Genomic DNA, 18,130 nt, shown 5'->3' on the forward strand with positions numbered 1-18,130 from the left:
AACGCTATACCACCGAACGACACGGTGACACAGACGAAGTTGCGCAGGAGGTACAAGAAGAGTTATTAGATGACCCAGTTCTTGACCCCGATTGGCAGCCATTGGGGGAACAGGGTGCAGGCGGCAGCAGTTCTGAAGCAGAGGAGGAGGAGGGGCCGCAGCAGGCATCAACATCGCCACAGGTTCCATCTGCCGGGCCCGTATCTTGCCCAAAACGCGTGGCAAAGCCAAAACCTGGTGGAGGACAGCGTGGCCATCCGGTTAAAGCTCAGTCTGCAATGCCTGAAAAGGTATCCGATGCTAGAAAGAGTGCAGTCTGGCATTTTTTTAAACAACATCCAATTGATCAGCGCAAAGTCATCTGTCAAAAATGTTCTACTTCCTTAAGCAGAGGTCAGAATCTGAAAAGTCTCAATACTAGTTGCATGCATAGACATTTAACCACCATGCATTTGAAAGCTTGGACTAACTACCAAACGTCCCTTAAGGTTGTTGCACCCTCGGCCAATGAAGCTAGTCATCAACGCAACATCCCTTCCGGCAGTGTAGGACCACCATTTAGCGCACCACCTGCTGTATCTGTGCAGGTATCTTTGCCAGGCCAAAGCAGTCAGGGTCAGGGAATCACCAGTTTCGTAGTAGGAAACACTGCATCTAGGGCACCGGCGGCAACAATACCATCTCCCACCGTCTCTCAGTCTGCCATGTCCACCGGCACCCCCGCTAGTTCCACGATCTCCAGCTCTCCAGTCCAGCTCACCCTACATGAGACTATGGTTAGAAAAAGGAAATACTTAGCCTCGCATCCGCGTACACAGGGTTTGAACGCCCACATAGCTAGACTAATCTCGTTAGAGATGATGCCCTACCGGTTAGTTGAAAGCGAAGCTTTCAAAGACCTGATGGACTACGCTGTACCACGCTACGAGCTACCCAGTCGACACTTTTTTTCCAGAAAAGCCATCCCAGCCCTCCACCAGCATGTTAAAGAGCGCATCGTCCATGCACTCAGGCAATCTGTGAGCACAAAGGTGCACCTGACAACAGATGCATGGACCAGTAGGCATGGCCAGGGACGTTACGTGTCCATCACGGCACACTGGGTAAATGTGGTGGATTCAGGGTCCACAGGGGACAGCAAGTTTGGGACAGTTCTGCCTAGCCCACGGTCTAGTAAACAGTTGTCTGTAGCCGTTCGCACCCCCTCCTCCTCCTCCTCCTCGTCCTCCTGCAGAAGCAAGAGCTCGTCCACAGACCGCAGTCGCACAAACACTCCATCCGCACCTGCCACTGTTGCACACCAGGTCTCCCATTATGGGGCAGCTACTGGCATACGTCAGCAGGCTGTATTGGCTATGAAGTGTTTGGGCGACAATAGACACACCGCGGAAGTTCTGTCCGAGTTCTTGCAGCAAGAAACGCAGTCGTGGCTGGGCACTGTAGATCTTGAGGCAGGCAAGGTAGTGGGTGATAACGGAAGGAATTTCATGGCTGCCATCTCCCTTTCCCAACTGAAACACATTCCTTGCCTGGCTCACACCTTAAACCTGGTGGTGCAGTGCTTCCTGAAAAGTTATCCGGGGTTATCCGACCTGCTCCTCAAAGTGCGTGGACTTTGCGCACATATCCGCCGTTCGCCTGTACACTCCAGCCGTATGCAGACCTATCAGCGTTCTTTGAACCTTCCCCAGCATCGCCTAATCATAGACATTGCAACAAGGTGGAACTCAACACTGCACATGCTTCAGAGACTGTGCGAACAGAGGCGGGCTGTTATGTTTTTGTGGGAGGATACACATACACGGGCAGGCAGTAGGATGGCAGACATGGAGTTGTCAGGTGTGCAGTGGTCGAAGATTCAAGACATGTGTCAAGTCCTTCAGTGTTTTGAGGAATGCACACGGCTGGTTAGTGCAGACAACGCCATAATAAGCATGAGCATCCCCCTAATGCGTCTGCTGATGCAAAGTTTGACGCACATAAAGGATCAGGCGTCTGCACCAGAGGAAGAGGAAAGCCTTGATGACAGTCAGCGATTGTCTGGTCAGGGCAGTGTACATGACGAGGTACCGGGCGAAGAGGAGGTGGAGGATGAGGAGGATGATGGGGATGAGTATATTTTTAATGAGGAAGCTTTCCCGGGGGCACGGGAAATTGGTGGCGTGGCAAGGCCGGGTTCTGGTTTTTTGAGGGACACAAGTGACGTAGATTTGCCTGCAACTGCCCCTCAACCAAGCACAACCGCAGATTTGACAACGGGAACTTTGGCCCACATGGCGGATTATGCCTTGCGTATCCTCAAAAGGGACACACGCATTACAAAAATGATGAACGATGACGATTACTGGTTGGCCTGCCTCCTTGATCCTCGCTATAAAGGCAAATTGCAAAATATTATGCCACATGAGAACTTGGAACTAATATTAGCAACAAAACAATCAACTCTTGTTGACCGTTTGCTTCTGGCATTCCCTGCACACAGCGCCCGTGATCGTTCTCACACGAGCTCCAGGGGCCAGCAGACCAGAGGTGTTAGAGGGGCAGAAATCAGAAGTGGCGTTGGCCAGAGGGGTTTTCTGACCAGGTTGTGGAGTGATTTTTCTATGACCGCAGACAGGACAGGTACTGCAGCATCAATTCAAAGTGACAGGAGACAACATTTGTCCAGTATGGTTACAAACTATTTTTCATCCCTTATCGACGTTCTCCCTCAACCGTCATTCCCATTTGATTACTGGGCATCCAAATTAGACACCTGGCCAGAATTGGCAGAATATGCATTGCAGGAGCTTGCTTGCCCGGCAGCTAGTGTCCTATCAGAAAGAGTATTCAGTGCTGCAGGTTCAATACTAACAGAAAAAAGGACTCGTCTGGCTACCCAAAATGTAGATGATCTAACCTTCATTAAAATGAACCACAACTGGATTTCAAAATCTTTTGCCCCACCCTGCCCGGCTGACACCTAGCTTTCCTATGAAAAGGTCTTGCCTGTGGACTATTCTGAATGACTTTTCCAATCTCGTAATTTTCTTCACCTGATTGTCCAGCATACGACATGTTTCCACCTCACGAAATGGCCAAACTCCCCACACGGGGCCGTGCTATCGCCACTTTGCGCTTGGACCCTTGAGAGTGCTGTTTGTCTGAAGAGGTGGGTGTGGCCGCTTTTGGTCGACGGCACTGCCACTGGGTCCCTCATAGTACAATAAAGTGTCTCTGGCGGTGGTGGTGCGCACCCAACGTCAGACACACCGTTGTAATATGAGGGGCCCTGTGCCTGTAACGCCGGCCACAAGACAGTTCCCCCCCCCAGCTCAAACAGTGCTCTACCACTAGCAAAATTATCTCTCACAGCTTCACCAATGTGTAGTCTAGGCGCTGACATCCTTCAATGCCTGGCACTGACAATACCATTGTTTTGACATTTTTGTTATGTTAGGCCTTCGAAGCCTGTCTGCGGTCCCTTCTTTCTACAACTACTACACTGACCAGGCCACTGCTGGCCGTGTTACCCTGGAACCAATTTAAAAGTGCCTACAGTCAGCCCAATTTTGTTATGTTAGGCCTTCGAAGACTGTCTGCCGTCACTCCTTCCACTAGACTTCCACTGACCATACACTGCTGCCCATGTACCCCTGGAACCAATTTAAAGTGCCTACAGCCAGCCCAATTTTGTTATGTTAGGCCTTGGAAGCCTGTCTGCGGTCACTCCTTCCACTAGACTTCCACTGACCAGACCACTGCTGCCCGTGTACCCCTGGAACCAATTTAAAAGTGCCTACAGCCAGCCCAAGTTTGTTATGTTAGGCCTTGGAAGCCTGTCTGCGGTCACTCCTTCCACTAGGCCTCCACTGACCACACCACTGCTGTCCGTGTACCCCTGGAACCAATTTAAAATTGCCTACAGCCATGTGTTATTATTTTAGGCCTTCGATGCCTTTCTGCGGTCACTCCTTCCACTAGGCCTCCACTGACCACACCACTGCTGTCCGTGTACCCCTGGAACCAATTTAAAATTGCCTACAGCCAGCCCAATTTTTTTATTTTAGGCCTTCGATGCCTGTCTGCGGTCCATTCTTTCAACTACTACTACACTGACCAGGTCACTGCTGCCCGTGTACCCCTGGAACCAATTTAAAATTGCCTACAGCCATGTGTTATTATTTTAGGCCTTCGATGCCTGTCTGCGGTCACTCCTTCCACTAGGCCTCCACTGACCACACCACTGCTGCCCGTGTACCCCTGGAACCAATTTAAAATTGCCTACAGCCAGCCCAATTTTTTTATTTTAGGCCTTCGATGCCTGTCTGCGGTCACTCCTTCCACTAGGCCTCCACTGACCACACCACTGCTGTCCGTGTACCCCTGGAACCAATTTAAAATTGCCTACAGCCATGTGTTTTTATTTTAGGCCTTCGATGCCTGTCTGCGGTCCATTCTTTCAACTACTACTACACTGACCAGGGCACTGCTGGCCGTGTTACCCTGGAACCAATTTAAAAGTGCCTACAGTCAGCCCAATTTTGTTATGTTAGGCCTTCGAAGACTGTCTGCCGTCACTCCTTCCACTAGACTTCCACTGACCATACACTGCTGCCCATGTACCCCTGGAACCAATTTAAAGTGCCTACAGCCAGCCCAATTTTGTTATGTTAGGCCTTCGAAGCCTGTCTGCGGTCACTCCTTCCACTAGACTTCCACTGACCAGACCACTGCTGCCCGTGTACCCCTGGAACCAATTTAAAAGTGCCTACAGCCAGCCCAAGTTTGTTATGTTAGGCCTTGGAAGCCTGTCTGCGGTCACTCCTTCCACTAGACTTCCACTGACCACACCACTGCTGCCCGTGTACCCCTGGAACCAATTTAAAATTGCCTACAGCCAGCCCAATTTTTTTATTTTAGGCCTTCGATGCCTGTCTGCGGTCCATTCTTTCAACTACTACTACACTGACCAGGTCACTGCTGCCCGTGTACCCCTGGAACCAATTTAAAATTGCCTACAGCCATGTGTTATTATTTTAGGCCTTCGATGCCTGTCTGCGGTCACTCCTTCCACTAGGCCTCCACTGACCACACCACTGCTGTCCGTGTACCCCTGGAACCAATTTAAAATTGCCTACAGCCATGTGTTTTTATTTTAGGCCTTCGATGCCTGTCTGCGGTCCATTCTTTCAACTACTACTACACTGACCAGGGCACTGCTGGCCGTGTTACCCTGGAACCAATTTAAAAGTGCCTACAGTCAGCCCAATTTTGTTATGTTAGGCCTTCGAAGACTGTCTGCCGTCACTCCTTCCACTAGACTTCCACTGACCATACACTGCTGCCCATGTACCCCTGGAACCAATTTAAAGTGCCTACAGCCAGCCCAATTTTGTTATGTTAGGCCTTCGAAGCCTGTCTGCGGTCACTCCTTCCACTAGACTTCCACTGACCAGACCACTGCTGCCCGTGTACCCCTGGAACCAATTTAAAAGTGCCTACAGCCAGCCCAAGTTTGTTATGTTAGGCCTTGGAAGCCTGTCTGCGGTCACTCCTTCCACTAGACTTCCACTGACCAGACCACTGCTGCCCGTGTACCCCTGGAACCAATTTAAAAGTGCCTACAGCCAGCCCAAGTTTGTTATGTTAGGCCTTCGAAGCCTGTCTGCGGTCCATTCTTTCAACTACTACTACACTGACCAGGTCACTGCTGCCCGTGTACCCCTGGAACCAATTTAAAAGTGCCTACAGCCAGCCCAAGTTTGTTATGTTAGGCCTTGGAAGCCTGTCTGCGGTCACTCCTTCCACTAGACTTCCACTGACCAGACCACTGCTGCCCGTGTACCCCTGGAACCAATTTAAAAGTGCCTACAGCCAGCCCAAGTTTGTTATGTTAGGCCTTGGAAGCCTGTCTGCGGTCACTCCTTCCACTAGGCCTCCACTGACCACACCACTGCTGTCCGTGTACCCCTGGAACCAATTTAAAATTGCCTACAGCCATGTGTTATTATTTTAGGCCTTCGATGCCTGTCTGCGGTCACTCCTTCCACTAGGCCTCCACTGACCACACCACTGCTGTCCGTGTACCCCTGGAACCAATTTAAAATTGCCTACAGCCAGCCCAATTTTTTTATTTTAGGCCTTCGATGCCTGTCTGCGGTCCATTCTTTCAACTACTACTACACTGACCAGGTCACTGCTGCCCGTGTACCCCTGGAACCAATTTAAAATTGCCTACAGCCATGTGTTATTATTTTAGGCCTTCGATGCCTGTCTGCGGTCACTCCTTCCACTAGGCCTCCACTGACCACACCACTGCTGCCCGTGTACCCCTGGAACCAATTTAAAATTGCCTACAGCCAGCCCAATTTTTTTATTTTAGGCCTTCGATGCCTGTCTGCGGTCCATTCTTTCAACTACTACTACACTGACCAGGTCACTGCTGCCCGTGTACCCCTGGAACCAATTTAAAATTGCCTACAGCCATGTGTTATTATTTTAGGCCTTCGATGCCTGTCTGCGGTCACTCCTTCCACTAGGCCTCCACTGACCACACCACTGCTGTCCGTGTACCCCTGGAACCAATTTAAAATTGCCTACAGCCATGTGTTATTATTTTAGGCCTTCGATGCCTGTCTGCGGTCACTCCTTCCACTAGGCCTCCACTGACCACACCACTGCTGCCCGTGTACCCCTGGAACCAATTTAAAATTGCCTACAGCCAGCCCAATTTTTTTATTTTAGGCCTTCGATGCCTGTCTGCGGTCCATTCTTTCAACTACTACTACACTGACCAGGTCACTGCTGCCCGTGTACCCCTGGAACCAATTTAAAATTGCCTACAGCCATGTGTTATTATTTTAGGCCTTCGATGCCTGTCTGCGGTCACTCCTTCCACTAGGCCTCCACTGACCACACCACTGCTGTCCGTGTACCCCTGGAACCAATTTAAAATTGCCTACAGCCATGTGTTTTTATTTTAGGCCTTCGATGCCTGTCTGCGGTCCATTCTTTCAACTACTACTACACTGACCAGGGCACTGCTGGCCGTGTTACCCTGGAACCAATTTAAAAGTGCCTACAGTCAGCCCAATTTTGTTATGTTAGGCCTTCGAAGACTGTCTGCCGTCACTCCTTCCACTAGACTTCCACTGACCATACACTGCTGCCCATGTACCCCTGGAACCAATTTAAAGTGCCTACAGCCAGCCCAATTTTGTTATGTTAGGCCTTCGAAGCCTGTCTGCGGTCACTCCTTCCACTAGACTTCCACTGACCAGACCACTGCTGCCCGTGTACCCCTGGAACCAATTTAAAAGTGCCTACAGCCAGCCCAAGTTTGTTATGTTAGGCCTTGGAAGCCTGTCTGCGGTCACTCCTTCCACTAGACTTCCACTGACCACACCACTGCTGCCCGTGTACCCCTGGAACCAATTTAAAATTGCCTACAGCCAGCCCAATTTTTTTATTTTAGGCCTTCGATGCCTGTCTGCGGTCCATTCTTTCAACTACTACTACACTGACCAGGTCACTGCTGCCCGTGTACCCCTGGAACCAATTTAAAATTGCCTACAGCCATGTGTTATTATTTTAGGCCTTCGATGCCTGTCTGCGGTCACTCCTTCCACTAGGCCTCCACTGACCACACCACTGCTGTCCGTGTACCCCTGGAACCAATTTAAAATTGCCTACAGCCATGTGTTTTTATTTTAGGCCTTCGATGCCTGTCTGCGGTCCATTCTTTCAACTACTACTACACTGACCAGGGCACTGCTGGCCGTGTTACCCTGGAACCAATTTAAAAGTGCCTACAGTCAGCCCAATTTTGTTATGTTAGGCCTTCGAAGACTGTCTGCCGTCACTCCTTCCACTAGACTTCCACTGACCATACACTGCTGCCCATGTACCCCTGGAACCAATTTAAAGTGCCTACAGCCAGCCCAATTTTGTTATGTTAGGCCTTCGAAGCCTGTCTGCGGTCACTCCTTCCACTAGACTTCCACTGACCAGACCACTGCTGCCCGTGTACCCCTGGAACCAATTTAAAAGTGCCTACAGCCAGCCCAAGTTTGTTATGTTAGGCCTTGGAAGCCTGTCTGCGGTCACTCCTTCCACTAGACTTCCACTGACCAGACCACTGCTGCCCGTGTACCCCTGGAACCAATTTAAAAGTGCCTACAGCCAGCCCAAGTTTGTTATGTTAGGCCTTCGAAGCCTGTCTGCGGTCCATTCTTTCAACTACTACTACACTGACCAGGTCACTGCTGCCCGTGTACCCCTGGAACCAATTTAAAAGTGCCTACAGCCAGCCCAAGTTTGTTATGTTAGGCCTTGGAAGCCTGTCTGCGGTCACTCCTTCCACTAGACTTCCACTGACCAGACCACTGCTGCCCGTGTACCCCTGGAACCAATTTAAAAGTGCCTACAGCCAGCCCAAGTTTGTTATGTTAGGCCTTGGAAGCCTGTCTGCGGTCACTCCTTCCACTAGGCCTCCACTGACCACACCACTGCTGTCCGTGTACCCCTGGAACCAATTTAAAATTGCCTACAGCCATGTGTTATTATTTTAGGCCTTCGATGCCTGTCTGCGGTCACTCCTTCCACTAGGCCTCCACTGACCACACCACTGCTGTCCGTGTACCCCTGGAACCAATTTAAAATTGCCTACAGCCAGCCCAATTTTTTTATTTTAGGCCTTCGATGCCTGTCTGCGGTCCATTCTTTCAACTACTACTACACTGACCAGGTCACTGCTGCCCGTGTACCCCTGGAACCAATTTAAAATTGCCTACAGCCATGTGTTATTATTTTAGGCCTTCGATGCCTGTCTGCGGTCACTCCTTCCACTAGGCCTCCACTGACCACACCACTGCTGCCCGTGTACCCCTGGAACCAATTTAAAATTGCCTACAGCCAGCCCAATTTTTTTATTTTAGGCCTTCGATGCCTGTCTGCGGTCCATTCTTTCAACTACTACTACACTGACCAGGTCACTGCTGCCCGTGTACCCCTGGAACCAATTTAAAATTGCCTACAGCCATGTGTTATTATTTTAGGCCTTCGATGCCTGTCTGCGGTCACTCCTTCCACTAGGCCTCCACTGACCACACCACTGCTGTCCGTGTACCCCTGGAACCAATTTAAAATTGCCTACAGCCATGTGTTATTATTTTAGGCCTTCGATGCCTGTCTGCGGTCACTCCTTCCACTAGGCCTCCACTGACCACACCACTGCTGCCCGTGTACCCCTGGAACCAATTTAAAATTGCCTACAGCCAGCCCAATTTTTTTATTTTAGGCCTTCGATGCCTGTCTGCGGTCCATTCTTTCAACTACTACTACACTGACCAGGTCACTGCTGCCCGTGTACCCCTGGAACCAATTTAAAATTGCCTACAGCCATGTGTTATTATTTTAGGCCTTCGATGCCTGTCTGCGGTCACTCCTTCCACTAGGCCTCCACTGACCACACCACTGCTGTCCGTGTACCCCTGGAACCAATTTAAAATTGCCTACAGCCATGTGTTTTTATTTTAGGCCTTCGATGCCTGTCTGCGGTCCATTCTTTCAACTACTACTACACTGACCAGGGCACTGCTGGCCGTGTTACCCTGGAACCAATTTAAAAGTGCCTACAGTCAGCCCAATTTTGTTATGTTAGGCCTTCGAAGACTGTCTGCCGTCACTCCTTCCACTAGACTTCCACTGACCATACACTGCTGCCCATGTACCCCTGGAACCAATTTAAAGTGCCTACAGCCAGCCCAATTTTGTTATGTTAGGCCTTCGAAGCCTGTCTGCGGTCACTCCTTCCACTAGACTTCCACTGACCAGACCACTGCTGCCCGTGTACCCCTGGAACCAATTTAAAAGTGCCTACAGCCAGCCCAAGTTTGTTATGTTAGGCCTTGGAAGCCTGTCTGCGGTCACTCCTTCCACTAGACTTCCACTGACCACACCACTGCTGCCCGTGTACCCCTGGAACCAATTTAAAATTGCCTACAGCCAGCCCAATTTTTTTATTTTAGGCCTTCGATGCCTGTCTGCGGTCCATTCTTTCAACTACTACTACACTGACCAGGTCACTGCTGCCCGTGTACCCCTGGAACCAATTTAAAATTGCCTACAGCCATGTGTTATTATTTTAGGCCTTCGATGCCTGTCTGCGGTCACTCCTTCCACTAGGCCTCCACTGACCACACCACTGCTGTCCGTGTACCCCTGGAACCAATTTAAAATTGCCTACAGCCATGTGTTTTTATTTTAGGCCTTCGATGCCTGTCTGCGGTCCATTCTTTCAACTACTACTACACTGACCAGGGCACTGCTGGCCGTGTTACCCTGGAACCAATTTAAAAGTGCCTACAGTCAGCCCAATTTTGTTATGTTAGGCCTTCGAAGACTGTCTGCCGTCACTCCTTCCACTAGACTTCCACTGACCATACACTGCTGCCCATGTACCCCTGGAACCAATTTAAAGTGCCTACAGCCAGCCCAATTTTGTTATGTTAGGCCTTCGAAGCCTGTCTGCGGTCACTCCTTCCACTAGACTTCCACTGACCAGACCACTGCTGCCCGTGTACCCCTGGAACCAATTTAAAAGTGCCTACAGCCAGCCCAAGTTTGTTATGTTAGGCCTTGGAAGCCTGTCTGCGGTCACTCCTTCCACTAGACTTCCACTGACCAGACCACTGCTGCCCGTGTACCCCTGGAACCAATTTAAAAGTGCCTACAGCCAGCCCAAGTTTGTTATGTTAGGCCTTCGAAGCCTGTCTGCGGTCCATTCTTTCAACTACTACTACACTGACCAGGTCACTGCTGCCCGTGTACCCCTGGAACCAATTTAAAAGTGCCTACAGCCAGCCCAAGTTTGTTATGTTAGGCCTTGGAAGCCTGTCTGCGGTCACTCCTTCCACTAGACTTCCACTGACCAGACCACTGCTGCCCGTGTACCCCTGGAACCAATTTAAAAGTGCCTACAGCCAGCCCAAGTTTGTTATGTTAGGCCTTGGAAGCCTGTCTGCGGTCACTCCTTCCACTAGGCCTCCACTGACCACACCACTGCTGTCCGTGTACCCCTGGAACCAATTTAAAATTGCCTACAGCCATGTGTTATTATTTTAGGCCTTCGATGCCTGTCTGCGGTCACTCCTTCCACTAGGCCTCCACTGACCACACCACTGCTGTCCGTGTACCCCTGGAACCAATTTAAAATTGCCTACAGCCAGCCCAATTTTTTTATTTTAGGCCTTCGATGCCTGTCTGCGGTCCATTCTTTCAACTACTACTACACTGACCAGGTCACTGCTGCCCGTGTACCCCTGGAACCAATTTAAAATTGCCTACAGCCATGTGTTATTATTTTAGGCCTTCGATGCCTGTCTGCGGTCACTCCTTCCACTAGGCCTCCACTGACCACACCACTGCTGCCCGTGTACCCCTGGAACCAATTTAAAATTGCCTACAGCCAGCCCAATTTTTTTATTTTAGGCCTTCGATGCCTGTCTGCGGTCCATTCTTTCAACTACTACTACACTGACCAGGTCACTGCTGCCCGTGTACCCCTGGAACCAATTTAAAATTGCCTACAGCCATGTGTTATTATTTTAGGCCTTCGATGCCTGTCTGCGGTCACTCCTTCCACTAGGCCTCCACTGACCACACCACTGCTGTCCGTGTACCCCTGGAACCAATTTAAAATTGCCTACAGCCATGTGTTATTATTTTAGGCCTTCGATGCCTGTCTGCGGTCACTCCTTCCACTAGGCCTCCACTGACCACACCACTGCTGCCCGTGTACCCCTGGAACCAATTTAAAATTGCCTACAGCCAGCCCAATTTTTTTATTTTAGGCCTTCGATGCCTGTCTGCGGTCCATTCTTTCAACTACTACTACACTGACCAGGTCACTGCTGCCCGTGTACCCCTGGAACCAATTTAAAATTGCCTACAGCCATGTGTTATTATTTTAGGCCTTCGATGCCTGTCTGCGGTCACTCCTTCCACTAGGCCTCCACTGACCACACCACTGCTGTCCGTGTACCCCTGGAACCAATTTAAAATTGCCTACAGCCATGTGTTTTTATTTTAGGCCTTCGATGCCTGTCTGCGGTCCATTCTTTCAACTACTACTACACTGACCAGGGCACTGCTGGCCGTGTTACCCTGGAACCAATTTAAAAGTGCCTACAGTCAGCCCAATTTTGTTATGTTAGGCCTTCGAAGACTGTCTGCCGTCACTCCTTCCACTAGACTTCCACTGACCATACACTGCTGCCCATGTACCCCTGGAACCAATTTAAAGTGCCTACAGCCAGCCCAATTTTGTTATGTTAGGCCTTCGAAGCCTGTCTGCGGTCACTCCTTCCACTAGACTTCCACTGACCAGACCACTGCTGCCCGTGTACCCCTGGAACCAATTTAAAAGTGCCTACAGCCAGCCCAAGTTTGTTATGTTAGGCCTTGGAAGCCTGTCTGCGGTCACTCCTTCCACTAGACTTCCACTGACCACACCACTGCTGCCCGTGTACCCCTGGAACCAATTTAAAATTGCCTACAGCCAGCCCAATTTTTTTATTTTAGGCCTTCGATGCCTGTCTGCGGTCCATTCTTTCAACTACTACTACACTGACCAGGTCACTGCTGCCCGTGTACCCCTGGAACCAATTTAAAATTGCCTACAGCCATGTGTTATTATTTTAGGCCTTCGATGCCTGTCTGCGGTCACTCCTTCCACTAGGCCTCCACTGACCACACCACTGCTGTCCGTGTACCCCTGGAACCAATTTAAAATTGCCTACAGCCATGTGTTTTTATTTTAGGCCTTCGATGCCTGTCTGCGGTCCATTCTTTCAACTACTACTACACTGACCAGGGCACTGCTGGCCGTGTTACCCTGGAACCAATTTAAAAGTGCCTACAGTCAGCCCAATTTTGTTATGTTAGGCCTTCGAAGACTGTCTGCCGTCACTCCTTCCACTAGACTTCCACTGACCATACACTGCTGCCCATGTACCCCTGGAACCAATTTAAAGTGCCTACAGCCAGCCCAATTTTGTTATGTTAGGCCTTCGAAGCCTGTCTGCGGTCACTCCTTCCACTAGACTTCCACTGACCAGACCACTGCTGCCCGTGTACCCCTGGAACCAATTTAAAAGTGCCTACAGCCAGCCCAAGTTTGTTATGTTAGGCCTTGGAAGCCTGTCTGCGGTCACTCCTTCCACTAGACTTCCACTGACCAGACCACTGCTGCCCGTGTACCCCTGGAACCAATTTAAAAGTGCCTACAGCCAGCCCAAGTTTGTTATGTTAGGCCTTCGAAGCCTGTCTGCGGTCCATTCTTTCAACTACTACTACACTGACCAGGTCACTGCTGCCCGTGTACCCCTGGAACCAATTTAAAAGTGCCTACAGCCAGCCCAAGTTTGTTATGTTAGGCCTTGGAAGCCTGTCTGCTGTCACTCCTTCCACTAGACTTCCACTGACCAGACCACTGCTGCCCGTGTACCCCTGGAACCAATTTAAAAGTGCCTACAGCCAGCCCAAGTTTGTTATGTTAGGCCTTGGAAGCCTGTCTGCGGTCACTCCTTCCACTAGGCCTCCACTGACCACACCACTGCTGTCCGTGTACCCCTGGAACCAATTTAAAATTGCCTACAGCCATGTGTTATTATTTTAGGCCTTCGATGCCTGTCTGCGGTCACTCCTTCCACTAGGCCTCCACTGACCACACCACTGCTGTCCGTGTACCCCTGGAACCAATTTAAAATTGCCTACAGCCAGCCCAATTTTTTTATTTTAGGCCTTCGATGCCTGTCTGCGGTCCATTCTTTCAACTACTACTACACTGACCAGGTCACTGCTGCCCGTGTACCCCTGGAACCAATTTAAAATTGCCTACAGCCATGTGTTATTATTTTAGGCCTTCGATGCCTGTCTGCGGTCACTCCTTCCACTAGGCCTCCACTGACCACACCACTGCTGCCCGTGTACCCCTGGAACCAATTTAAAATTGCCTACAGCCAGCCCAATTTTTTTATTTTAGGCCTTCGATGCCTGTCTGCGGTCCATTCTTTCAACTACTACTACACTGACCAGGTCACTGCTGCCCGTGTACCCCTGGAACCAATTTAAAATTGCCTACAGCCATGTGTTATTATTTTAGGCCTTCGATGCCTGTCTGCGGTCACTCCTTCCACTAGGCCTCCACTGACCACACCACTGCTGTCCGTGTACCCCTGGAACCAATTTAAAATTGCCTACAGCCATGTGTTATTATTTTAGGCCTTCGATGCCTGTCTGCGGTCACTCCTTCCACTAGGCCTCCACTGACCACACCACTGCTGCCCGTGTACCCCTGGAACCAATTTAAAATTGCCTACAGCCAGCCCAATTTTTTTATTTTAGGCCTTCGATGCCTGTCTGCGGTCCATTCTTTCAACTACTACTACACTGACCAGGTCACTGCTGCCCGTGTACCCCTGGAACCAATTTAAAATTGCCTACAGCCATGTGTTATTATTTTAGGCCTTCGATGCCTGTCTGCGGTCACTCCTTCCACTAGGCCTCCACTGACCACACCACTGCTGTCCGTGTACCCCTGGAACCAATTTAAAATTGCCTACAGCCATGTGTTTTTATTTTAGGCCTTCGATGCCTGTCTGCGGTCCATTCTTTCAACTACTACTACACTGACCAGGGCACTGCTGGCCGTGTACCCCTGGAACCAACATCAGAAAATATAAAAATAAGTATTTTGCTTATAAAAAAGAAAATACTGGTGAGATATCAAATGCAGACATTTTAACATTAAAAACAAACACACAACTAAAATCTGGTACAGTACTAAAAATGGCCACCAGCTACAATTACTTTCTCCTGCAAGTAGTTAACTGAAAGGTTTTTTAAATTGAAAACACACATATGGCATCCACCGAGTGTTGTCCTGTCGCGTCTTCTTTATATTATTGCCGAGAAGATGCAAAATAATGAAAATAATAAAATCATTAATTACCAAAATAATAGAGAAAGTCAACACCACATTGCAAATAAACATTCATTCCAAATAAAGAAGCAGGGCGCGTCCGAGGGTGAGTATATACCTAATAAGAATCTAATCACCCTCGGACGCGCAATGCTTATTTCCAACAGCCTTCCTTCCTAAGAATCATCCCTTCCGTGGTGTAGAGAGACGTTGTGTTACACTCCAAGGTGTTCCCCAGGTTGCCTTTCCTGAGCTTCGATCTACCGGCTCTCGTTTAGTAGTTGTTGGATACTACGCTGCATTAGGCCTTCAAATTGGGTATGGGGTGTAGAGAGATGGTGTGTTCCACTCCAAGGTGTTCTCCAGGTTGCCTTTCCTGAGCTTCGATCTTCCGGCTCTCGTTTAGTAGTTCTTGGAAACTACACTGCATTAGGCCTTCAAATTGGGTATGGGGTGTAGAGAGAGGGTGTGTTACACTCCAAGGTGTTCCCCAGGTTGCCTTTCCTGAGCTTCGATATTCCGGCTCTCGTTTAGTAGTTGTCGGAAACTACGCTGCATTAGGCCTACAAATTGGGTATGGGGTGTAGAGAGAGGGTGTGTTACACTCCAAGGTGTTCCCCAGGTTGCCTTTCCTGAGCTTCGATATTCCGGCTCTCGTTTAGTAGTTGTCGGAAACTACGCTGCATTAGGCCTACAAATTGGGTATGGGGTGTAGAGAGAGGGTTTGTTACACTCCAAGGTGTTCCCCAGGTTGCCTTTCCTGAGCTTCGATCTTCCGGCTCTCGTTTAGTAGTTGTTGGAAACTACGCTGCATTAGGCCTTCAAATTGGGTATGGGGTGTAGCGAGAGGGTGTGTTACACTCCAAGGTGTTCCCCAGGTTGCCTTTCCTGAGCTTCGATCTTCCGGCTCTCGTTTAGTAGTTCTTGGAAACTACACTGCATTAGACCTTCAAATTGGGTATGGGGTGTAGAGAGAGGGTGTGTTACACTCTAAGGTGTTCCCCAGGTTTCCTTGCCATTGCTTCGGTCTTCCGACTCTCGTTTAGTAGTTGTAGAAAAGTACACTGCATTAGGCCATACAAAATGGGTATGGGGTGGAGAGAGATGGTGTGTTACACTCCAAGGTGTTCCCCAGGTTGCCTTTCCTGAGCTTCTATCTTCAGGCTCTCATTAAATTGTGGTTAAATGGAACAACTGCATTTGGCGTACTAGTTGGTTTGGGGCCTACTATCGGTGTCTGCCACTCCTTGCTGTTCTCCTCCACTGAACAAAGCTGTGCCGCCTGTTTACTACGGTTGCCAATTTTGAACTGCATTTCGACTACTTACTGATTTGGCCCTACTCTCTGTGTCAGCCTCTCATTCCAGTTGTCCTCCACTGCAATGCCCCCTGGTTATTCCTGTGTTACCAATTTTGAACTGCATTTAGCCCACTTTCTTCTTTGGGCCTATATCTGTGTTTCCACTTCATCGTGCCCATTGCCCAGCCAGTGATAGATGAGTCTGCTGGTACATTGACCCATAACGCAACATTCCCCGTGCACGCTACACAACAACATTGTGACCCTGCTGAAAGTCAGGTTGCTCTTCCCGCATACCATACCACCTTACACGGGGACAAAGAGGAAGGTGCAGATGAAAGTGCAGGTTCCTTCATCAGGTGGGGGGAGGAATACTAGTTGGCGACGTCACTGGCACAGGGCCTCTCATAGTACGCAAAAGTGTTGCTGCCGGTGGGAGGCGCCCCCGCCGTGCAAACACACCGCTGTACTTTGAGGGGCCCTGTGCCAGTGCCAATGCCAACGAGTGGGCCCCCCCTGCTTGCTCAGGTTCACAGCACTTGCAAAGTTGAAATACTTACCTCTCCCTGCTCCACTGCCGTGACGTGGTCCAGATTTCCTGGGCCCACTAATTACTTGAACCAGCCCTACCCCCCACAACTTTAGCCAAATGACCCCCAATTTCAAATGCCTTCCAATTATTATAAGGTAAATTACGCTTGACAAGCTTCATTAAGAAGAATGGATGGTTTTGACATTAAAATGGGCACTCTAGGTGTTTTCCTGGCCCCCACTCACTGCCGACTATGCTGCCCCATTGACTTGCATTGGGTTTCGTGTTTCGGTCGATCCCGACTTTACGTCATAATCGGCCGATTTCACTCGACCCGACTTTGGACATAGTCGGGTTTCGCAAAACCCGGCTCGACTCTAAAAAGGTCAAGGTCGCTCAACTCTAGTTACACACACTATATATTACATCGCGCGCTGAATTTGCAGTATGGGCAAAACAAAAATTGGAACAGGACCCGCAGTTTACACAGAACATTATGTTCAGTGATGAGGCAAACTTTTTTGGGGTGATCCATTTATATGGATACACCTAAACAACATGGGAATGGTGACAGTTTTCTTGCGTAGGGTGTCTTGCATTGCAATCTGCTGCAATGACCCGGGTTCTGCGTTCACCAGACATCAACACAATTTCTATCCACTCCTCACATGATGTCCATGTCAATGGCTGTAAACAAAGAGAAACTTGTAAATAACGTTTTCCCCTTGCCATATACTAATGTGCCACAAACAGGAAGTTGATATCACCAACCATTTCCATTTTAGTTAGGTGTATCCCTGTATACATTACCACATCTTGCAGTTACACACTATACAATACCCTATCTTACAGTTATACACACACTATACATTACCACATCTTGCAGATACACACTATACAATACCCTATCTTACAGTTACACACACTATACATTACCAGACCTTGCAGTTACACACTATACATTACCACATCTTGCAGTTACACACACTATACATTATATTTACCACATCTTAGTTACATACACACACTATACATTACCACATCTTGCAGTTACACACACCTTACATTGCTACATATTGCAGTTACACACTATACAATACCCTATCTTACAGTTATACACACTATACATTACCACATCTTGCAGTTACACACTATACAATACCCTATCTTACATTATACACACTATACATTACCACATCTTGCAGTTACACACTATACAATACCCTATCTTACATTATACACACTATACATTACCACATCTTGCAGTTACACACTATACAATACCCTATCTTACAGTTATACACACACTATACATTACCACATCTTGCAGTTA

This window comes from Ranitomeya imitator, chromosome 4 (assembly GCF_032444005.1).
Source record: "Ranitomeya imitator isolate aRanImi1 chromosome 4, aRanImi1.pri, whole genome shotgun sequence".
In the NCBI taxonomy this organism is placed as follows: domain Eukaryota; kingdom Metazoa; phylum Chordata; class Amphibia; order Anura; family Dendrobatidae; genus Ranitomeya; species Ranitomeya imitator.